Source organism: Leucopleurus acutus (genome assembly GCF_964270905.1).
Source record: "Leucopleurus acutus genome assembly, chromosome: 13".
NCBI lineage: Eukaryota > Metazoa > Chordata > Mammalia > Artiodactyla > Delphinidae > Leucopleurus > Leucopleurus acutus.
In genome coordinates, this window is record NC_139155.1 from 68,404,158 (window position 1) to 68,428,453 (window position 24,296).

The window sequence follows — 24,296 nt, forward strand, 5'->3', positions numbered from 1 at the left end:
CAGAGCTGTTAGAAAGGAGAAGAAAAAGTAATGAGTACCGAAGAGTACCAAATGCTACCTAAAAGCAAGATGTCACCATAAATTCACCTAAGTAACCTGGAGGTCCTTATGCCCCATTCCTTGCCTCCATCCACTCTTCATGGTCCAGCTCTAACCCCACTGCCTCTGCTTGATCTTTCCAGAACCCTTCCACTCACTATTACTGCTCCCACTTCTGAACGCCCACCCTGTTTGGACTCTTCTAAGCTTAACTACTGCATGTGTATTCTCTCCCTATGGAGAGGGTAGGGGGTTGTCAATCACTGGGATGACTGGATCAAATGACAGTCATTTGGATCAAATGATCAGAATGGATCAAATGACAAACCTTGATATTATGAAAAATAAACAGCAACATCATAAAGGAAAGGGAGCTGATGCACTCAAGTGAGTCACCAAGAAGAAGCCAAGAATGGCACTGGTCTTCTACACTTAGGATGACTGGCAACAGCCGCAGAAGAACCAGTAGCTGGGAAACCCTAACCATGGAATTGCAGGGGACCCCGCCAAGAAGGGGTTGGAGCCTGCAAGAGCCTGACAGGCGATGGGCTCTGCTATGGTCTGAATGCTTGTCTCCCCACAGAATTCCTATGTTGCAATCCTAACCCCCAAAGGTGATGGTATTAAGTAGGTGGGGCCTCTGGGAGGTGCTTAAAGTTACATATGGGATCAGTGCCTCATGAAAGAGGCTCCACAGAGCTCCCTGGACTCCTCTGCCACACAAGGATACAAGAAGTCTGTAACCCAGGAGAGGGCCCTCACTCGACCATGCTGGCACCCACATCTCAGACTTCCAGCCTCCAGGACGGTGAATGATAAATTTCGGTTGTTTATAAGCTACCCAGTCCGTGGTATTTTGTTAAAACTGCCCAGAGGAGTTGAAAGTGCAAGCAACAATGTAGATGCCACATCTGGAACTGAAAACACCCTGATTTCGGAAGGGAGAAGCAAGGCAGGCCCAGAGGTTGCCTGCAACTCCTAAGCAAGTTGCCAAAATATGTCTTTTTAAAATATAGTCCCTACCAATAGGATCCAAGATCTACAGAATTCAAGAACCTTGAATTCAGATGGTAACTCCAATCCCCAACCCTTCCTGCTAGATCAAACTTCCAACGCTGTACTGTAGTTCATTAATTACCAGTGGCTCTCTGGCCTCAGTCACTATTAACAAGAAGCCCTGGGGCACTGCTAGATGCACAGTCCAGTGGGGACTGACTGGGAAGGGGCACGAGGGAATCTTCTGGACTGATGGTCATATTGTTCTTTATCTTGACAAAAAAGATAAAGGTTGAGTTACATAAGGGGACACATTTGTCAAAACCCACAGGGTAGAATACTTAAGATTTGTACATTTCATTCCATGCAAATTTTAACCTCAAAGAAAGAACTGTAAAGAAACAAAAAATGCACGGTCCAGCCATACACAGAACCCCAGCCAGAGTCACTAGGGCTGGGACACAGACTTAGGAATTTTAACATGATTCTGATGAAGGTGAACTTCTGAGAACACTTTGAAAATTACTTGCCTAGGCCAAAGAAAACAGGTCAAGTATAGACAAGGAAGATAATTCAAATTAGGCTTCCCACTTTCTACCTGAAACTGACTACATGACAGAAATCATAACTCAATGCATCCAAGTAGTGGAAAAAATGATATGAAATGGCCACTGTTTGCCAAGTTCTTTATTTACAAAAATTGCACTTGCATATGGTAATTAGGTACTATTACTTCTAGATGCAAGCACGCACCTTGGCGAATGGGCATCTTCTTATCCATAGAAGAGGATAACCTTAATTTGTCAATATAAGAGGTCCACTCAGGCCAGAGGTTTGTCTCCATTGTGAACTGCAATGCTCCCCTAGGAGAGGGGAGGTGGCACTAGCCAGGGTGTGTGGCAGTCTGCGGGCATGGCGTCCCTCCAGCTGCCTGGTTCCACAGCTAAGGGATCACTTCCCATGTGGGAGCCACAGAGCTGCTGGGCCAGAGCCTTGTGTAAACTGAATCTCCTTCGTCCTCTAAAAAGACCAGCTTGTATCTTCCTGTTTCTGAGGTCTAGTTTTTCAACAAAACTGGGATTCTCATCCCTGTGGTTGTAAGACATACTTGAGAAGCTACTCAGCTTCCCTTGGGAAGGATGGGAGAGTAAGTACCAAAAGGTAATTTTCATGAGCACTTGTGACTGGTGAGAAATTCCAGACCAGAAAGGGCACTCTCCTCCAGGGCCTCGCATTCCCACGAGACTGCGTTCTTCTCTGCTGATGAAGTCGGCACTCACTCTGCCAAGCTCCCAGGGTACCATTTAGCTCTTGCTATAAGATGCAAGGACAAAATGTACCAGGTGCAAGTCATTCAGTTTTGACCACAGTAACTTGTTTACCTAGAGCTAAGAGAGAAGCCAAACTGGGAAATGGGCCAAACGAAGGAAACTGGATGAGTTGGTACCCACCAAATGCAGCCCGTCACAAGCCTGAGGCTCCTGGAGTCTGTGCCCCACAAGGGCCACTCTTTCATCCTCTCCCCCCCCGACTGAAAGACAGGCCCCATGCTTTGTAGACATGCCTCTCTTCCCGTAAGCGGCAACCACTTTGGGGTACCCAGTCTTTACAACCCTTAATGAAGGTCATATCCACTCCTTTGCTGCAGGTATGCATGACAGAGATTACTGTCCCTGTGTGTTGAGGAAGAGCCTGCGCTCAGGAGGCGACACATCCAAAGAGACACAGAGGCAGCTGGACCCATGTTCAAACCAGCCACTCTGATCCCCTCTGCCAACTAGGCCCCCGAGTCACTGCGTCATACACCTTCCCCAACAGGAAAAATAAATGACTGTTTAGTCATTCTTTGGATTTGAGGGAGACAAAAGTAAAAACAACTTTTACCCATCACCAAATCAATCAGTTACTGATTTATTGCCAGCATAGTAGGCAAATAGTTGTTGGTAGATCAACTGGTTTCAGCAAAGACCAAACTGATTCCAATGGCTTGGAGCCTCAGTTCTTATTAACAACTAGACAGAAGAGTCACTTGCTTTTCAAAGCATCCTTCTCCACTCCGCTGCCCCACCCCATATCCCAAAGTTCTTCACACTGCCAGACAGAGAAAAAACATTGGTTCCCGCCTCTAAACGTGGTGCAACCTGGGGGAGGCAGTATACGATCTTGCTGGATGCAGCGCAATGGACGAGGTCTCAGAAAGCAATCTGTAAGTTTATAAACCCGTTCAGGGCTTCCCTGGTGGCGCAGTGGTTGAGAGTCCGCCTGCCGATGCAGGGGACACGGGTTCATGCCCCGGTCCAGGAAGATCCCACATGCCGCAGAGTGGCTGGGCCCGTGAGCCATGGCCACTGAGCCTGCGCGTATGGAGCCTGTGCTCCGCAACGGGAGAGACCACAACAGTGAGAGGCCTGCGTATCACAAAAAAAAAAAAAAAGAATCGCCTGCCAATGCAGGGGACACGGGTTCAAGCCCTGGTCCAGGAAGATCCCACATGCCACAGAGCAACTAAGCCCGTGTGCCACAACTACTGAGCCTGCGCTCTAGAGCCCACAAGCCACAACTACTGAGCCCATGTGCCACAACTACTGAAGCCCACGTGCCTAGAGCCTGTGCTCCACAACAAGAGAAGCCACTGCAATGAGTAGCCCCCGCTCGCCACAACAAGAGAAAGCTCGTGCTCAGCAACAAAGACCCAATGCAACCAAAAATAAATAAATTAAATAAATAAATTTATTAAAAATATATAAATAAACCCGTTCACTAAATTTACTGAGCACCCTCTGGGTGTCATGCACTGTGACAGGTGCTGTGAGTGACACAGTGAAGAGTCAGACCAAGGATCCCACGCTGGAGAGGCTCCAGATGATAATCGGCTTGGAATTCTTTGACTGTCAGTCTTATCTTGTAACCGGTGCCAACAGAGCAGAATCTCAGAACTGCAAAGCCCCTCGACAAAGACAGAATTTGGAAAGCACTGTCCTGGCTCCAAAGATGGAATCTGGAAAGCACTGTCCTGGCTCCAAACCATAACACTGTAATAAACCAAAAATTGTCATAAACCAAAGACACTACACACAAATCTACACTGCTCTACAATTCTCTTCCAAATGCAGACAGCCTTGAACAAAAAGCCCTGTGGTCTGCCCCATATGCATATTACCTTTCTAGACCTAATTCAAATCTTCCTTCTTAACAAATCAAGATGTGCTGGGAGGGGGAAGTGCCACTCGGGACTCCTGGTGCCCCTGGACCCCACTTGGCTGCTGAGACCCTCAGGGCTAAATACACTTTGGGGTGAAAAGCAGTCATGGCTGTTAGGCCCTATTTTTCCTCCAGAATGGACCCAGCATGATTCCAAAGCCTTCTGGGACTATTCATCCCCCAGACCTGAAGGCATGGAGACCCCCCTCTACAGGAGGCCTGTGATGCCCAGAGGTCTAAGGAGCAGGAGTGCCTTACTCGGTTCTCAGCTCTCTGGCAGATAAAGTTAAAGCAGGAATGCATGAAGCCCTCTGCACGCACCTCACGTACTGCTTTGGGGGCGATTAAGTAACTTTTTGCTCAGCTCAAGGTTCAAGAAGCTAGTGGGGAAACGGTCTCAGTCAGAGCAGATGACTTCAAAGGACTGAAAGACAGGCCCCATGCTTTGTAGACATGCCTCTCTTCCTGGAGTAGGCAAAATCAGCTTCCCCAAATTCTCCATGCTACACACTCGGTCAAGAAGAAAACACCAGCCCCAGAAAAGGGAAGGAAAGAAGTCAGGAGGTCTCTTTGTTTCTAGGAAGCTCGGGATTTCATCCAATACAAGAAGCTGCTGCTAAAAAAAGAAAAAAAAAAAAATCAAGGAAACAAAAATCAAAGGTTGCTCAGAAAATCTAAAATATGTCATCAGACACTTCTGGCTAACAGGAAGATCTACAGGTATTAGCAGGAACTATCCCTCACCCCTCCCCACCTTATCTGTACTACACACTGTCCAGTCCCTTGTATTTCAGGGTTGGCCTCCCACATCACTTTACCAGCCCATTTCCATCCCAGAAAGCAGCCTGCAGAGAACACACCCCCTACTTGAAGGCACTATTGGCCAAGGCGGACATCCCTGTCTCTGACCATCTCTGTGGTACTTGATATGCTCCAACAATGAACAGAGCAACCACCCATCAGCCAGGTGGGCCAACGTGCTTTTCCTGTCCCGGGGATGAAGAGAACACTTTGCACTCCATCCTGCCCAGCCTTTAGGACCGCAGCAGGTAGTCAGTGGGGTAAATGGAAGGATGGCTTATTGCTGGTTTCCAAGCCATGTTTAGTAAAGGAAGTCCTTTCTCTTTCTTTTTTAAAATTAAGTTATTTATTTTTGGCCGCGTTGGGTCTTCGTTGCTGCGCGTGGGCTTTCTCTAGTTGCGGCGAGCAGGGGCTACTTACTCTTCATTGCGGTGCGTGGGCTTCTCATTGCAGTGGTTTCTCTTGTTGAGAAGCATGGGCTCTAGGCGCATGGGCTTCAGTAGTTGTGGCATGTGGGCTCAGTAGTTGTGACTCACAGGCTCTAGAGAGCAGGCTCAGTAGTTGTGGCACACGGGCTTAGTTGCTCCGTGGCATGTGGGATCTTCCCGGACCAGGGCTTGAACCCGTGTCCCCTGCATTAGCAGGCAGATTCTTAACCACTGCACCACCAGGGAGGCCCCAGGAAGTCCTTTCTATCAACCCACCCTTAAGTAAATCCACAGAGGATTCTAGGTGGTGGACAGGCGGACTTTTTAAAACATATGTTTTATGTTCATATACATAAATATACATATGTTCATTTTACCATGAATTAGAAGAGATAAGCACAAATTCTTGATAAAATCTCCTTTTTCACCAAAGCTAAGACACCATCAACCAAACATCTTTGAGTGGCAAGGAAAAAATTAAACAAGGACACACAATGGATTTTAAGACATTCCAATGTCAGAAATGATAAGACACAAAAAAAGCAAAACATCTAAGAATCAACAAAATCAAAAGTTATTTCAGTTTTTAGAATTATAGTCACTTTAAAGAGAAATATTAAATGAGTGTGGCACACAGATATGGGAGGAACTGTGAAGGTGTTATAAGAATGACTACATTATATAACAAGAGCAAGCCGTGCTTGCTTAGGGCACTGCTCTAAGTGCTTTATAGAACTGAAAATATTTAATCTTTAAAACAACCCCATGATGAGGTACCGCATCATGCCTGTTTTCAGAGCAGAGAACTGCAGAATGATGGGGGCGGTGACCTGCCCAATGTCACACACAGGTGGTGCCGAGGTGAGAAGCCCAGCCCAGCACCAGGCATGTGGGTCCCAGCTCCCTGCTCTTCTGAGCCTCTCCAGAGAACTCCGTGTAGGACCATGGGAAACCGCCAATATTTAACTATTTCTGACTTACAAAAATGGCAAGTGCAAAGGATTCAATCTAATAGTCGCACCAGCCATTTGTTAAATGTCTGATTAACGGCTGAAACGTGACTGACTAGAGAGAATTCCTTTCAGGGCAGAGTGGAACCTCGGTCGTGGGCGGCGCATCCCTAACCTCAATCCAAAACCCTGAAACTTTTGAAATATTCTAGAATGTTTACCTAAAGCCCCTTTCATTTTCTTCACTTGGATTCCAGTCTCCAGAATCAGTTGAAGGACAGGAAGGAATACTTGCAGGAGAAAGGTATAAAAAGGAGAAATGCAAGTACATTCTGTTCCTAAACTTCAGGGCTGGCCTGCAAGCAATTTCAGGACAACCTTAAGAGACAACTGATAATTCTCTGGATTGATCTTTCACAAGCTGTGGTCTCACCCCTGTCAAGCTGTGGCTAAGCTAGTGGCTGGAGGGCAAAAGCCATAAGCCAGGGTTGGCCAAATACTTCTCAAGATGAATGATTTGGTTCATCAAGGGCACAGAATATCAAAGGTTATGCCCAGGGTCTGTTTCTAAAAGTAATTATGTAATAAATGACCCCCAAAGCAGGGGCCCCCACCCACCATGCCTTTCCTGTCGGCACCTGCACTCAGGGCTGCACGCAGCCGGCTCCAGCCGGCACCCTTCACACCCTGGTCTCATCTACTCAGATGAATGGGGCCCCTAGAGTTGTGCAACATGCTGGCCCTTCCTGCACATATGTAGAGAAGGAGCTCAGGTTTCTAATAACTCTGGGCAAATGCCCAGAGAAGATCTGAAGTTAAGCAGAAACCTGATACACAAAACTGGGATCATCACGGAGGAAGGCAAGGAAAAACCTGGATCTTATTTTAGGAGAATACTTTATTCTGACATTTAACTCAAAATACCTTAATAGTCAAGGACTCTGAGCTGGTTAATACTCCTGGTTCTAAAAGCAGCACAGACCCCGACATAGGAACCTCTTTCATTTTTATTTCTTTGTAACTTGCAAAGCTCATTCTCATTACTGATATGCCTCCATTAACTCCTAATTCCAGAGAAGTTTAAAATGCACACATTCTCAAACATGTTCTTTTTTTTTAATCGTCAAAGCTCAGCACCAGAAAAAATTAACTCAAGCCAGAGAAGATTATCTTCATAAACATTATGTTCTTAATAGAAGTAAACTGCTCTTTTCCCTTAAGCAAAATAGAACATTAAGCAGCGCCTTTTGTACTCGGCTTTCAAAATGTGAATGGGAACACTTTACCAAAGTCACGAATATACAAAAGGACCAAACAAAATTGCAAAAAAAACATGGAAATGAAAAACTTCTCTCTGCCGAAAGGAACTGTTCTTTGTTGATAAAGGGAGGTTCAAACATATTTTAAATATTTTTAAACAAAGGCCTAGCTGATGTCCCTTAATCCATCCATCCAGCTCAACTTTCTGCGCAGGCAGCTGCCACAGCGCAGCGCCCGTCCAGAAGGGAGGGCCGGAGGCATTTCCTCAGTGGCCCACATTCCTGGGGGACACGGGACTTAGCAAAGTTAACAGCAATTTTCAACCTCCAATGCAAGTACAACAACATCTTCATAAAAGTTTTACAAGGACATCCTGGCAAGAACCAAACTACCACGAAGAGCAATGTTTCGGGGCCCCGAGCATTCCAGCAGCTCGCTTTTCTTGGCCACCTCTCCTTGCAGTGTGGTGCAAACAGGCGGTCAGCTGGGAACCCGCAGGAGGGTCCCAGGGAGAAAGCACTTGGAGAAAATAAAGCCAAATGTACCCATTCTGGCTCAACACTCCTTGCTCCGCAGGAAAGGGGAGCAAGAGGAGGCCAGGCAGATTTCAACATCTCTCATCAGTGCCGGGGAAAGGATGGGTGCAGATGCGTGAAGCTGCCTGCCCCGGGGTCCAATACCGTCTCTCTCCATTCCTCCAGAGGATGCCATCCTCAACCTTGCATTCCTCATCAGTGAGAGCACTAAGGGAGCATTGCTCTGAGCAGGACCCTCACACGGGGGGGTGGCACAGGTTGCCCTGGGAGACCATCCATGGTGCGACCTATGGAACAAAGGTCCAAGGTGAATAACAGAACCACGGGGCCACGAGGGAGAGCAGTCAGCCTTGAAACCAGGATCAGGGTCCTAGGGTTGTCCTAACAAATGCCACAGACTGGGTGGTTTCAACACCAACGCACTGTCTCACAGTGGAGTGGAGGCCAGAAGTCAGAGATCAAGGTGTCTGACGGCTGAGGGAGAATCTGTTCCCGCCTCTCCCTTCGCTTCTGGGCGGGTGGGGGGGGGGGGCTGCTGGCAATCTTTGGCATTCCATGGTTTGTAGAATCATCACCCCATCACTGCTTCCCATCTTCACATGGTTCTCCCTGTGTTCGTGTCTGTGTCCAGATTTCCCCATTTTATAAGGACACCAGCCATATTTGATCAGGACCCTCCCTAATGATCTCATTACCTCATTACTTGATTACCTCTCTAAAGAATCTATCTCCCAAAATGGTCACATTCTGAGGTACTGGGGGTTAAAGCTTCAACACATGAATTTGGGGGAAGGGACATAATTCAACCCCATAAGAGGGCCCTTGGAGAATCACTGGTAGTTGAGAAAGAAAGGGTCCTGTAAGAAATTAGCATTTTCATTCTTTAGCATCTCTTGCACAATAAGTAACTGCAGAAGTCAAAAGTCTGTATCACAATGCAGGAATAAGTTAAATGAATAATTTTTTTTAAGTGGGCAGAAAGATGTGGGAGAGAAACACAGGCAAGGTGCCATCACAAGGGGAAACAGGAAAAATGAGGTGTAAAATGATACATTCATAAACAGTTTTGGCAGAGGCCTGTTGCCAGGAGCTATACAGTAGACTCTCCGAGTCTGGCAAGATATAAAAGAGAACAAGGCCCAAAATACATTAATGGTCCAGCTATGGCTTTAGATCGGGTCATAATTGGCTGGGAAACGGGGCTCACCTTACAATTCCGTGAACTGCTAACTTTGAGTCTCATGCCATTCAGTGAGGATTTACATGGCAAGGATCAGGTCATTGCCAGCCACTGGCCTGGGCTTGAGCTAGATACCCATCTAGGGTTTCCAGAGTAAGGAGTGTCCTGAGAAACAGACATATGCAGGAAGGCCCTAGAGGGCCCCTGTTTTCTCAAACTCAAAACATGAAATAAGGAAACATCACATCTGGCAAAGGTGGGTGATGAAGAGAGGCTTTTTCTTGGAAGAAAAAGAAAAGAAAACGGGAAGGCATTTTATTTTCAAAGGCGCCTCAGTGGTAATAGCTTTGTGATTCTGAATATTGCTGAAGACTAGGAAGAATGTCCAACTACAAGGTGCATAATACACGCACACATACACACACACTGTCACTATCATCATGCAAATGTGTGCTAACATCTGAGATAACAGAGAGGCAAGTGCCTTCAAAACAATTTCACCCCAATTTCCATTAAATGCCATCTAGCCCATGTTTCTCAAAGTCCACTCTATAAGCTCCTGGTGGGGCGGCAGTGGGGGTGGTCCTTAAACCTTTTAAAAGAATCTGCGAGGGCAATACCGTATTTGTAATAATACTAAGACAACAACTTCCTTTTACATTGTGCCGACATTTGCACTGATTGTGTAAATGTAACAGTGGGATAATACTGTTGAGTGAATCAAGGCTGTGGCGCCAGATTGCACTCCTGACTACTGTATACTTGCAATCAGAAAAAGGAGTTTCCTTAAGAATGCTGACGAAGCAATACTGATGAAGAACACTGATGAATAAAAACTATTTTTATTTTATTGTTTTTTATTTTATTAGCTCCCAACTCCTGAGTACATTCTTCTTTAATATTCTGTGTGACAAAGGAAGTATGCGTAGAGCACTTCTGCTGCATACCAAAGCACATGGTTGCTTCATGATAAAGTACTTGTGCAATTGTGAGTTGCAAACTGAACTAGCCACTTTTTTATGGGACACCATTTTTACTTAAAAGAATAACTGACAAAGTATGGTTATACAGATAAGTATAGGGCAGACATTTTCTCACGAATGAAATGAGCCTGCCACTTCAAGGAAAACAATTGACAATATTTGTTGCCAACAATAAAATCTGAGCTTCCAAGCAAAATTAGAATTTGGGGAAATTTGTATCTACCACCATGTGCTTGACAGAATCCCAATACTACTTAAAGACTTTCCTAATGAGGATGATGAGGATATTAACAAACGTGATTTTTTAATACTATATAATGAAATGTGTCAGCATTTGAAAGAGGCATATGACTCAGTGAATCAGTATTTTCTAAATAACCAATGCACGATAATACAAAATCATTCATTAGTAACAGACCCATTCAAAGTGCAAGCAAGACCAATGGATTTCAACATAAAAGAGTATGAAGAGTTCATCTATATGGCTTCAGGTTCCACATTACAATTAACCTTCAAGAAACTACCTCTTGCTGAGTTTTGATATAGTATCAAAGATATCCACAATTATCTTAAGAAACTAATAAAATACTTCTCCCTTTTCCAACTACACATCTGTATAAGGCCAGATTTTCTTCATATACTTCAACCAAAGCATATCAAAACAAACTGGGTACAGAAGTAGATGTGAGAATCCAACTATCTTCTATTAAGCCAGATATTAAAGAGATAAAAATATTAAAAAGACCACTCTTCACTATATTTTCCAAAGCATAATATTGTTTCATAAAAAATGTTAGTTATGTTAACATGTAATAGGTTTATTATTATTCTAAAGCATATTTTAAAATTAAATATTTTTAAAGTTTTTGTTTTAATTTCTCACCTGGCAAATATCAGTAGATACAACCCACCTAAAGAAAATCTCTTTGTGCACCTTAATACTTCATGAGGGACTTCCCTCGTGATCCAGTGGGTAAGACTCTGCGCTCCCAATGCAGGGGGCCCAGGTTCGTTCCTGGCTGGGGAACTAGATCCCACATGCATGCCAGAACTAAGAGTCCGCATGCCGCAACCAGTAAGTCCACATGCCACAACAAAGGAGCATGCGTGCTGCAACTAAGACCCAGTGCAAATAAATAAATATTAAAAAAAAAAAAAACTTTATGAGCATTAAGAACTCTTACAATAAAAAAAAGAATTACCCAATTTAAGTGGACAAAGGATCTGAGTAGACATTTTTCCAAATAAGATATACAAAAGACCAATAAGCATACGGAAAGATGCTTAACACCATTAGCCCCAGAGAAATGCAATCAGAACACGAGGTACTACTTCACATCTACTAGGATGACTATAATCAAAAAAACAGACAACAACAAGTGTTGATGAGGACAGAGAGAAATTGGAACCCTCATGCACTGCTGATAAGAATGTAAAATGGTGCAATCACTTGGAAAATAGTCTAGTAGTTCCTGAAAATATGAAACATAGAGTTACCGTATGACCTAGCAATTCTACTGGTACGTTTACACCCAAGAGAAATGAAAACATGTCCACACAAGGACGTGAACATGAATGTTCACAGCAGCACTGTTTATAATAACCAAAGAGTGGAAACAACCCAAATGATCATAAACTGATGAATGGATAAACAAAATGTGGTGTCCATACGATGTAACGTTATTCAGTAATCTATGGTTAATAACAGGATACCAGTTAAAAGAAAACTCCATCTAGACACCTGTGGATTCCCACATGTGCCTATTTAAAGGATTCAAAATAGAAGAGATATTAAAAAACTAAACCCTCTCAGGAGAGCCAACCCTAACTTCACCAGTCCCTCCCACAAGATGAACCCAACAGAAGCTAGTTTTACCCATATTCCAGCATTCTAGACTTGCCTCTCAATGCCTTCCCAAGAAATGAGTGCTATATTTCTCTTCCTCCCAGCTTTATGAGCTTCCCAAGTAATTGGTGACAGTGAGGGTTGAAGAAGCATAAGGCTTGTAGCCTAGCTGAATAACTCAACCAACCTCATAGTCAAGTTCACCTTAACAGACAGTGCAGATCTTCCTACCATCAGCCGCCATCGGCTACTGTCAAACACAAATGAAACACGCCCTCCGGTCCCCAAAACACTCTCCCACCACTCTGATGCCCCTAGATAACCTGCTCATAGAACCATCACCTGCGAAACTTCTCTTTCTTCCCCCAAATCACAAATATTTCCAAATAAAGGTAAGGTCCATAACTAGTGATTTCAACCACTAACAAACAGAAGGGCTTCCAAAGCCCAGTGCCATGCATCCACCTTTAACAAATGGACAGTCCAGCTGGACTTTGCCAAAAACAACCAATCCAAACACCAATGCCCACAAACTAGTAAGTCACTTTGAAGTCAGGCATCATTGCATGATTACAAAAGATGATATATTATTTTATTGAATTCCTGCTAAGGGATAGAACTTCCTTTTGGATAAAACCACAACTTCTTAAAGCTGCAAAGCCATTTCTCTCACACAAAGAATGATGGTTGCATCAATTTAAAAAAAAAAAAGAAAAAAAAACACAAGCACATTCTCATGACAAAAAAAACAAAGAAGAGATGCATTATCTTGGCTCACCTATTTAAAAAATACTTAGCTTTGAAGGAAAATATTATCAATGTACTTTGTGGGTTAATCTGTAGGGAATCAATTTTTTAAATTTCTCAGCTTATAAAAGTAATTATCTGATCACTGAAGAACTCGGAATATGAAGAAAATTAACACACCCCAAAATCTCATTACCGGAGAAAAAATTGAGAGGTAGTATTTCATTATAGCCTTTTTCTATGTATGCCATACAATTTTTCTTATTTTTTAATGAAAAAAAAGTAGGATCATATGATATACTACACTTTTTTTGCTGCACCTCGCAGCATGCAGAATCTTAGTTCCGCAACCAGGGATTGAACCCATACCCCCTGCAGTGGAAGCACAGAGCCCTAACTACTGGACCGCCAGGGAATTCCCTATACTACATTATTATATTCTGTTTTTTTCCCATTTATGAGCATTTTCCCTTGACATTAAATACTCTCAAACAATTTTAATGTCTGTAAAGCACTCTACTATATGAACAAAAGCACTATCACTTTGCCAGCCAGATATCCTCATTGTTGACAATTTTTATCATAAATAACATATTAGTGAACATCCTCACACAAAAATCTTGATATGCACCTCTGATTTTGTTTTTTATTTTTTAGGATAAATTCCTAGAAGAAAAACTGTTGAGTCAAGGAGTATGAATATTTTTAAGGCTCTTGATATGTACGCTGCTACAAACAACCCTCCTACCAGCAGTGCATAAAAATGTCTATTTTCTTGTACCTTTTTACTAAAATGTGTGCTACTATTATTTTAGCCGTTGTCACCTGGATAGGTTAAAAAAAAAAAAGGCTAGTTTTTGTTTTAATCCAAGGTTCCTTTGGAATCCTTGCTGTTCCACAATGTCCTCATTCTGTCCAAGGCAAGTTCACAGAGCTGAACAGAAATCCACACACTAGCTGTGCACAGCACATCAGAGGCTGTCCAAGCAAGACAGGGGCCACATGTGAGGGGATTCTGCTGCTGTAAAGAAAGAAAAATTGATGCTTTGGGGGAAAACACGGGTGTTCAAGTGTGTGGAGATTTAGGTACTTCGGCAATTCCCAGCACTCAGATTACATGGGGAAGCAAGTTTACTGCCAACATACTAACACCTGGGGGGAGTGGGGGGCCAAAGAGTGCCCTCCCCTCCTAATAAGTGTTAATCACATTATAATAAAAATGAAAAGTAAACCAAATAGCTTCAGTAAGGAATCACTGCAGCAACTATTTCCACATTATCTCACAACTAGGGCAATCCTACACACTCAAAACTGTGCTTGATTCTGCACAAATATCCCCTCCACACCCCCACCCCCGTAAAACCTCATATTCTGGAAAGAGAAAGCACAGGCTGAGGGACGCTGGGAACCCTAAAAGAAATGTGCTAACAGCAGGCTCCTACCCCCAGCCTGGTAAATCTCTCATCTATAATCCAACACAAGAGACAACAGGCAAACAGCAAGAGGTCATCTTCAAAGAGCCGGTTGCTACGGGAAGCAAGTGTAGAGGCAGCAAGCATGTCCCCATCAAAGTCCGGCAGCTGCAGAAGAACCACAAAGGTACAGCTCCCCTCAGAGCATAGCATGGATGCGGGAGGGGCGTCTCCGGGGGAGGGGGCACAGGAGGAGGAGGAAGAAGGGGAGAGAAAAACATCAGACCAGCAGCAACTGCCCAGTGGAACATAAAACCTGGCAGTTTTGTGATGCTCAACAAGGGGGAAAGTAGGAAAAGAAGAAACACAGAAAATAGCATTTCCTGAACTTGCCTTTTTAAGCGCGAGTCAAAACTGTCAATGTACCTGAGAGACGGCCAGATAAAACCCACGGCTATGGAAAGAGAAACAGCCATTAGTGATAAAACGGCAAGTATCAGCCTTAAGCACCATCTCAGTACAAATGTGATCACCTCCCGGCAGAAAAATCTCTAAATCCTTGGTCCAAATGCCCCCTTCCCAATACAGCAACAGCAGCCACAAAGAAGAGTAGACCTACCACTTGCCCACAGAATCCAAATAGGGGAATCTCAGGGCGGCCTTTAATTTGGGTAAAAGCTGCCCTCATTTTTCCAGGTAAAAAGCACAAGAGTCGACAGGATTCACAGCCCCTAAGTGGACATCTCAAATAATCCCTTTTGCATTTGAGCTCTCCAACCCCAGATGTAGCACTGGTGCACAGAAATCACACAGGACTCAGGGGGAAGAGACCACTAGAGAATCAAGTCCCATTCCTTCACTCCGAATGAAGACAGACCTTAGGCCCTTCCCCCAGCTCATCTGGAAGCCAGGTCTCCCAAATCCCAAGCTGAAGTTCTTGGTTGTCATGGGCGACAACCATAAAGGTCTAGGGACAAGGAAAGGGGCTAAAGCTTCGTCTTCGCTTCTGGCTGCTTGATGTGCTATATGAAGTTCTGAAACAAAGTGCTCCCAAAGAACAGTCCATCTGTTGGTTCTGGTGGGTTTTCACAGAAGTCAGGCCCACAGGCAGGTGGACACATCTGTATGTCCTCACCCTGCTCTCTGTGTCTGTATCACATGGCTCTGCTGAGAAAGTGCTCAGACTCTCAAAGAAGGTATCATTTTGCTCAAAATGATTTCCTGAAACAGGTGAGAGGTTCATGGGGCTAGATGTACACACACAAAGGGTTCAGGCCTGAAACTCAATCACAGAACCATATCCCATGTGAAAGGGCAAGGCTAAAATGGCACGGGTGATTTCTTCCAGGGTAAACACTCAGAAGTCACAGACTTGTGCAATCTGTTTTTATGAATGGCTCTGTCTTCATCACATTTTGCGGATATAAAATGTGCTGTGTTAAAAAAAAAAAAAAAACAAATTTAAATGGTTCTTTCAATAGGCCAAGACTTTATCTGTATTTGTCCTCAGCCAAGTGGAAAAGAGTAAACATGAAATTAAAAAAATAAAAATGAAATAAACTCTGAATTCAAATCAACAAAAATAAGTCTGCAGTACTCTAGACACCTTTTATTGCCACCCAGCTAGTAAACAAGCAAGTGCTCCTAATCAGCGTGCCAGGGTCTCATCACTTTCTTCCTCAGCCGCCAATGCTGCCACCAACACAGGACTTCTCAGAACCCTACTTCTACTCTTGTGGGTTTTTTGTTTTGTTTTGTTTTTTAGTGTCAAGAAAAGAGAGAAGTACAGTACTCTGTAATGGCCTATATGGGAAAAGAATCTAAAAAAGAGTAGATATATGTATAACTGACTCACTTTGCTATACAGCAGAAACTAACACAACATTGTAAATCAACTATACGCCAATAAAAATTAAAAAGAAAAAAAAAGAAAAGAGAAGTATGAGGAGAGATGTAGGCACTTATTTATATGAAGAAAGACTTCTCGAGTACCTTCCACTGTCACTTAACATGTTAGAGAACTGAAGACAGAAAACGAGGAGGGAAAAAAAAAAAAAGGAATTCATGAGGGTGATTCAAGTGCCTGAAAAGGAACAACTGTCCATAAAATGAACAACCTCAGTTAAATACATTTTTGTTATATTGGGTCATTTTCATAAATATTTTTGGCTGAAACCATTAGAAGCTTCTGGCTGCAATGGTAAATGATAAAGGGGAGTTGGTCTCCCTTACAGTTCACAACTGGAGATTAAGTTTAAGAGACCCAACCCAACCCCCTAACCCAAAGAATCAAACTTGCTCCTGCCCTCTCAGCCTTCCAAAGGCCCAGAGGAAGACCTCTGTGGCCCCAGGTCAGGTGCCAGCAGCCTCTGAAGGGGAGGGAAAGGGCCTCTGAATGACCAGATTAAGTCTGAATGGAGGAAGAACCTGTGATTAAGTTTTCTGAATAGTTGGCTCTCTTAGGGGGAGCAAACTCCTTCAAAAAAAAAAAACACAAAACGGCAGAAACCTCGCCTGGCTCTCTGTTACTACCCTTCAGAAGTGGGAGTCCTGCTCTTTGGATCTAGGAAAGTGGATTTTCACATACTCAAGTCAAGCCCACTTTCCAACCAACGTGTGGGGTTCAGCCAATTTTCAAGGGAAAGGAGAAAAAAAATAACACTGCCTTATTTCTTCTCCAGATTACTATTTAGACAGTTCAGGTTGACATGGACCATGTTTTAACCGCCAATCCCCCAGGACAAACTTAGAAACTTCTCCAAGCCATTACACAGCAAAGAAGCTACTCTTTCCTTCAACTCACTTAGCTTCATCTTCAACCAAAACTTCTTTACAATATTATTCCAGCTTTGCTGGTCCAGAATCTTTGCGAGAAGGTTCTTTACCCCAAGCATAAGTAGGAAAGGAAAAAGGAAAAAGGCATTTTATCTAACCTGTGGCAGTCTGGTCGGAATTGTCCTGGCTACACAAGACGCAGGCCTGCTGAGGTTTTGTTCTGCTTTTCTAAGTTGGGGGGCGGGGAGTATCAACATAAATCTTTCTTCCCAGTGAAAGATCCGAGGACTAAGTTAACTCATAACACAGACTACTCATATATTAAGATACAGTTCATTAAAAATCTTGAACAAAATGTTGAGTGACCCATCCATGTTAAAAACTGAAGTTTGGGTGTAAAAGGCCTGAAAAACCCAGGGGGGAAGAATAGTTGGGAGAGATGAAAAAACTCTTCCAAGACCATCCTTTTTAAGCTCGACCATCTTGGCAAGGAGAGCGTGCACCTCCCCTCCTAAAGCACCTGGTTCTGCAACTGATGTTCAACGTGTTTCCATTTAACTGCAGGGGACACAAGAATGAAAGGCAGAGAACCTGCTCTTCAAAGAGACTGCAGTTACACAGAGGAGAGAAGGCACGAAAAGAATAAAATGCACGTGGGAGTGAGGGGTAAGTGCCAAGAGCGAGGCCCATCAAGAGAGGGCAAGATGGGGGCATGAGGCGTCCCGGGAGGCCTTCAGGATTCGGTCTCGAGAGATAACAGACTGTGAGATTTGGCTTCTTACTTATTTCTGTCTAGAACTTTCCAAGGATTTTTTTTTCCCTTAATTTAGGCCGCGCCGCATACCATGCATGATCCTAGTTCCCCTACCAGGGATCAAACCCGTGCCCCCTGCAGTGGAAGCGCTGAGTCCCAACCACTGCACCGCCAGGGAAGTCCTCCAAGTTTCCACTCAGCAATTGATGTGGCACAGATTACACATTTATATTTATTAAGCCCACTAAATATATAAAATATTTAATATATATTTGTGTATTTATTAAGCATAACAATAGCTCGCTCTTACTATGTATCTATTTAATCTTACAACCATAAGAAGTTTTTTTTTTGTTTTTTTTTTTTGCTGTACGCGGGTCTCTCACTGTTGTGGCCTCTCCCGTTGCGGAGCACAGGCTCCGGACGCGCAAGCTTAGCGGCCATGGCTCACGGGCCCAGCATGCTCTGTAGCATGTGGGATCTTCCCGGACCGGGGCACGAACCTGTCTCCCCTGCATCGGCAGGCGGACTCTCAACCACTGTGCCACCAGGGAAGCCCATAAGAAGTATTTTTTAAGATACTCATAACAAAAACTCAGAGAGGCTAAGTGCCCTTACCTAGGGTCACTCAGCTGAAAAGTAACACTAGACTTCGAACTCAGGTCAGATTGCCAAGTCTGATGCTGCATTTCCCTCTGCACCTCGGCAATGCAACAGTTCCAAGCACACATCCCCTCCTCCAGTGGATTTTTTTTTAAGGTGTCAAAACCCCACCAGTAATTTTAAACCTCCGGTGTAATTCTTAGCCTATAATTATTTGTTTACATGCATGTCCTCCCAACTAGCCCAAGTTCCTTAACGACATCCTTCACCTTCATATTCTAGCACTGGGTGTGGCACACAGGAAAGCTGAACAAACACACCATGGTCACACTAAACTGAGTGGCTCACGACACTCGAAAACGCCAGAGAGCCTGCTTCAGCTAGAAAGTCGTCAAAGGGTTTTGCTCGCTTAACCTCCCTGACCCTGTTTCCTCATCTGTTAATAAGGACAATAATGATACCTGTTTCATAAGGTTGTTTTGATAAGTGTGTTAGATAATGCATGCTAAAGGCTTGGCAGTGCCTGGAACATGCTAAGTACTCCACAGAGGCCCGCAAATAATGTCTAACCTCCAATGCAAGATAAAAGGGAGGTATGCCCTACCTCACCTTTCATCCACTAGACTTAAATTCTGGAAACTGATATTATTAAGTTTTAAAAGGGTTCCAAGCAATGTGTGCTATCCATTGAAATACAATGGGACAGATCTAGATATACTGATAAAGAAAAACTTTCAAGACATATTAAATGAGAAAAAAAAAAGGTGTGTGTGTGGTCTGATTACATAGGTATATAAGTGCACAGAAAAATACTCTGAAATATATAGGTAATGAGATGGGAGGAGTAAAGAGGTCTTTTCCTTCTGTCACTATTCAGTTCTGATATTTGAATCTTATTATAAAAAAACATTAAAAGTAATATTTTCATTAAAAGCAAAAACAGTGTGGAGTTAACAGTAATGTACCACTGTTGGTTCCTTAGTTGTGACAAATGTACCACAATAATGTAAGACATTAACAATAAGAGAAACTGGGTGAACGGTATATGGGAACTCACTATCTTGGCAGCTTATCTTAAGTCTAAAACAATTCTAAAATTTAAAGTTTGTTTTGGACTTCCCTGGCGGTCCAGTGGTTAAGATTCCGTGTGTCCACTGCAGGGGGTGCAGGTTCAGTCCCTGGTGGGGGAAGTTCCACATGCTGCAAGGTAAAAGCAATAATATGTATAGCACAGAACCATCTTTGCTTTTAAAACTCTGTCCATATACATAAATATATATTCACTACATTTCAAATGTTAACAATGGTTCTGAGTGGTAAGATTGAAGATGGTGCTCATTTCCTTGTACCTTCTAGATCAGTGGTTCTCAAAGGGTGGTTGCCAGATCAGCCGTAGCAGTGATGTCTGGAAACTTGTTAGAAATGCAAATTATCAGGCCCCACCCCAGGGCCGCTGAATCAGACTCTCTTGAGGTGGGGGCCAGATGATTTTGATGCACGTAAAAGTTTGAGAACCCTGTTCCAGATCACAGAAACTGCTTTTATAAAAAGTGTCACTTTTATAGTCAAAACAACAGAAAAATGAAACTTGAAAAGGGGGTCAGTATGTTGATGAATGAATAGCATTTTAAGCCCAGATGCAGGCCCTGACACAGCACGTGCACCAGGATGCAAGCACAGGCCAGTCCCAACTCAGATTGACCTGCTCTGTCCCTTCCCTTGTCTCCCCACCATCCCAGGCCAGCTTCCATGGGAGCCCCTGGGATACCTACAGAGACAAGTTTCAGACAAACAAATCTGGCAGGGGGGCAGGGTTTCTTTTTTTAAAAATTTTTTATTGTAAGAGGAAAGTTTGCTGGCAACAGCTCATCATCTTCAAATTTATGGCCTCCAGTCTCAGTTGTGTATTAACAGCACCAGCCAGGGCATGACAACTAACAGTTTAAGAGGTAGAGACTCATCTTCATAATTAAAAAAAAAAAAAATTCCTAAAACATGAATGTAGTAGCAGCTCAAATGAACAAGGTGTGAGCCTATCAGCCCTGCCTTTGGAATGGCCCCGGATATCCTCTGCCATCCTACTCCGAGGCCCCGGGAGTATTTATAATGCCCGGCTGGCTTCCTCCCCTCCAGGTACATCCCGAGACTCCTTCCACCTCGTGCAGAAGACCCTTGGAGTCTGTACTTCAGCTCTGCTTTCAGAGGCCCTCAAGGGGCTGCTCTGCCTGCTGGCTCAGCTCCATGAGAGCCATGGTAAAGGGAGTATGGGTGTATCGCTGGCAGCGGCAGCAGGTGAGGCAGAGCAGAGTATGCGGCAAGAGGAGCCTATGAAGGGATTCCTGCGGTCCCCAGAATCCTGCTCTGCCCTGGATTTCAATTTGTTGAAATGAGCAGTCGTAAATCAAAGAGTAACAACTTAATACAAGCAGAATACCTTTCGCGGGTACAAAGAATTTTACGTGAAAGATTTTGTCATCAGAGTCCACATAGTAACCTATTTGGAGTACAAGTACAATATAAACACTTAATTGAGCTGCTGAAAAGAACTGCTATCCATGGAGAAAGTAACTCTGCTCTCATTATTGGACCCCGAGGATCAGGAAAGACTATGTTAATAAACCATGCTTTGAAAGAACTAATAGAAGTAGAAGAGAGAGTGAAAATGTATTACAAGTTCACTTAAATGGACTGCTGCAGATCGATGATAAAATTGCCCTGAAGGCAGTTAAATCTGGAAACTGTAGTTGGAGATAAAGTTTTTGGAAGCTTTGCTGAAAACCTTTCATTTCTTCTGGAAGCTTTAAAAAAAGGTGACTGGACTAGTAGTTGCCCAGCGATCTTCATGTTAGATGAATTTGATCTTTTTGCTCATCATAAAAACCAAACGCTCCTCTATAATCTTTTTGACATTTCTCAGTTTGCACAGACTCCAGTAGCAGTTATTGGTCTTACACGTAGATTGCATATTTTGGAACTCTTAGAAAAAAGAGTGAAGTCACGATTTTTCCACTGGCAGATACACTTAATGAATTCATTTGGTTTTCCACAGTATCTTAAAATATTTAGAGAACAATTATCTCTATCTGCAGTATTTCCAGACAAGATTTTCGCTGAGAAGTGGAATGAGAAGGTTCAGAGTCTCTCAGAAGATAGAAGTGTGCAAGAAGTGCTGCAGAAGCATTTCAATGTCAGCAAAAACCTGCGGTCATTACACATGCTACTGAGGCTTGCTTTAAATCGCGTAACAACATCACAACCATTTATGACTGCAGCAGATCTGATGGAGGCAAACCAGCTGTGTAGCGTGGACTCTAAAGCAAATATTGTACGTGGTCTGTCGGTCTTGGAAATCTGTCTTATCATAGCAATGAAACATTTAAATGACATCTATGAAGAGGAGCCCTTTAATTTTAAAATGGTTTATAATGAGTTTCAGAAGTTTGTTCAAAGGAGGGCCCATTCTGTTTATAATTTTGAGAAACCTGTTGTCATGAAGGCTTTTGAACACTTACAACAATTAGAATTAATAAGGCCCCTGGAAAGAACATCAGTAAATGCAGAGAGGGAGTAACGGCTGATGAAACTACTTCTGGATAACACACAAATTATGAATGCTTTGCAGAAATACCCTAACTGTCCTACATATGTTAGGCAGTGGGCAACATCCTCCTTAAACTGGTTATAAATATAACCATGGCTTCAGTTATGGAGTTTCAGGCATACTTCTCTAAAGAACTAAAAGCTATTGTCCTTTAACAAGATATGTTACTATGTTTTCCTATATTTATAAAGATGTATTTTTGTATTTATGGAGACTGTTACATATGCAGTATCATGGCTGTGCCTTGCCTTTGAATCACAAGCAGTTACATGATTTATAATTCCAGTGATTTAGATTATTTTGTAAGTAGCTGTTCAAAAAAATAAGTATGACTCTTTCAGGGATTGAACCACATGCTTATTTAACATTTGTGAAGTATTTATGTGGTACATTTGAAGAGTTCATTTCAACCCAGCAGCCAGATGTTTTAACAATCCTTAAAACAGTAAAGAAACAATGGTAAGAGTTGAGGTGTAATGAGTAATCTTTTGGTCCATTGGGAGGTGCTGCAGTTTTTCTGTATTCATGGAAATTTGGGTTTCTGTCCCAGACGAAGGTCTTCTAGTTCAGGAGACTGATCAGTTTGGCTAGAAGATGGTTCACATGGAAGAAAAAAGCGAAAAGTTTGAACATTTTCTTCCAGACTTCTTAAAATATGGTACTCATACCATCTACAGAAGAATCTTTTGTAGGAGGTTTTTAAATACAGATTTTTGGGCCTCTTCTAGGGACTAGCATTTGTCTTTCTAAGAGGCACTTTACGAAATTCCTGTAAAACCACTCCCACAAATAATGGAAAGTGTGTGACAGTGTTAACTAAATCTATTTGTAACAAAAATTAGACCCCTATGAGGAATGTGGAAATGTCAAAGCATCACCTTATAAATTCAGGAATCCATGAACTAATACTGGTATATGTTTGCTTGTTTATTTATTTATTTTTATTTTGGCAGCAATGGATCTTCAATGCGAGGCGAGCATGCAGGTTCAGTCGTTGCTGCGTGAGGGCTTAGTTGCCCGGAGGCGTATGGAATCTTAGTTACCCGACCAGGGATTGAACCCACGTCCCCTGCACTGGAAGGCGGATTCTTAACCACTGGACCACCAGGGAAGTCCCTGGTATATGTTTAAAGTGAAATTTAATAAGCATTCATTAAGTGTTGTGACTTCATTTATTCAAGAATATTTGACTGCCTATTCTTTTCATGGAAGGTTTACAGAAGAGAGAGTCCCTATCCTTGTGCAGTTTGTAATCCTTTTAACTGTCAAAGACCCAATGATATTTAGTTACTGTTGTTTACAGGTGAGAAAACTAACACAGTAGTGGCCCTGTCCAGAGGATTGACAGACCCTGGAATTCAACTCATTTCGCTGACACCAAAGCTCAGTAACGTGTTCCTTACCATGTATTTTTAAAAGTGTACTCTAAGAAATTATTTACTTGGTTTTGAAGAAGTATTGCGTTTAGAATGGAATATGAGATTTCTGTGCATAAAAATAGCTCTTCAGTAGTTGCAACCTATTCTTTGCATACTTAGGCATTCTAAGTTTTCAGATCACTGTCAATTACTTTTCAGCAGTGTCTCATGAAAGCTAAGGCTTGCATCCTGGTTCTATGCAATAGTCTATAGATTTTTAGGGGACAGTTTGCCAAAATACTTACCATGGTAGATTCACTATTACTAGAAGCAAGGATTTTGCACTTGAGCTAAAACTGTCCCTTTAAAAATTTTTCTGAACTGTTTTAGGGAAGTACCCTCTGCTTTAAAGGCACTGACCACAAAAGTACCTAAAGAACTGGCTTGAAGACTGCAAATTTTTATCAGCTTAAGATTCCACTAAAAGATTAAGAGCACTCATCTGCCTCCCTGTCTCCATAAGAGCTACAGAAAATCCATCAACATCAGTGAAAGAGCTATAAAACAAACTAGAAAAAATAGGTTAGCAAAAGTCATACAAATGAAGCACGTGCCTACATTTCAAAGACATTTTTTCAGAGAAGGAATGTTGATATTCCCCTTTCCATATTCCCTAATACAGAGAAGCTAAAATATACTTTAAATTTTTAAAACTAACTTCATCTCTTAAATTGTTTAAACCATCATCAGTAAAATAAAAACCAAATCTGAAAAAGCCCTAGTAAAAAACTTTTGAGAATAATGTAAACAAATATGGCTTAAAGAT

The 24,296-nt window shown here is 42.8% G+C and overlaps 1 protein-coding gene and 1 pseudogene across 2 annotated transcripts in view; one reads left to right on the plus strand and one right to left on the minus strand.

Moving 5' to 3' along the window:
• The window catches only part of ZNRF3 (zinc and ring finger 3), a gene marked incomplete at its 5' end in the record, with an annotated part of 147,241 nt that overhangs the window by 77,079 nt on the left and 45,866 nt on the right, over nt 1-24,296 (minus strand). The window lies entirely within an intron of this gene.
• LOC309971036 (origin recognition complex subunit 4-like) lies at nt 20,357-24,201 on the plus strand (annotated as a pseudogene). The gene has a single exon. The product of its transcript is annotated as an origin recognition complex subunit 4-like (transcript).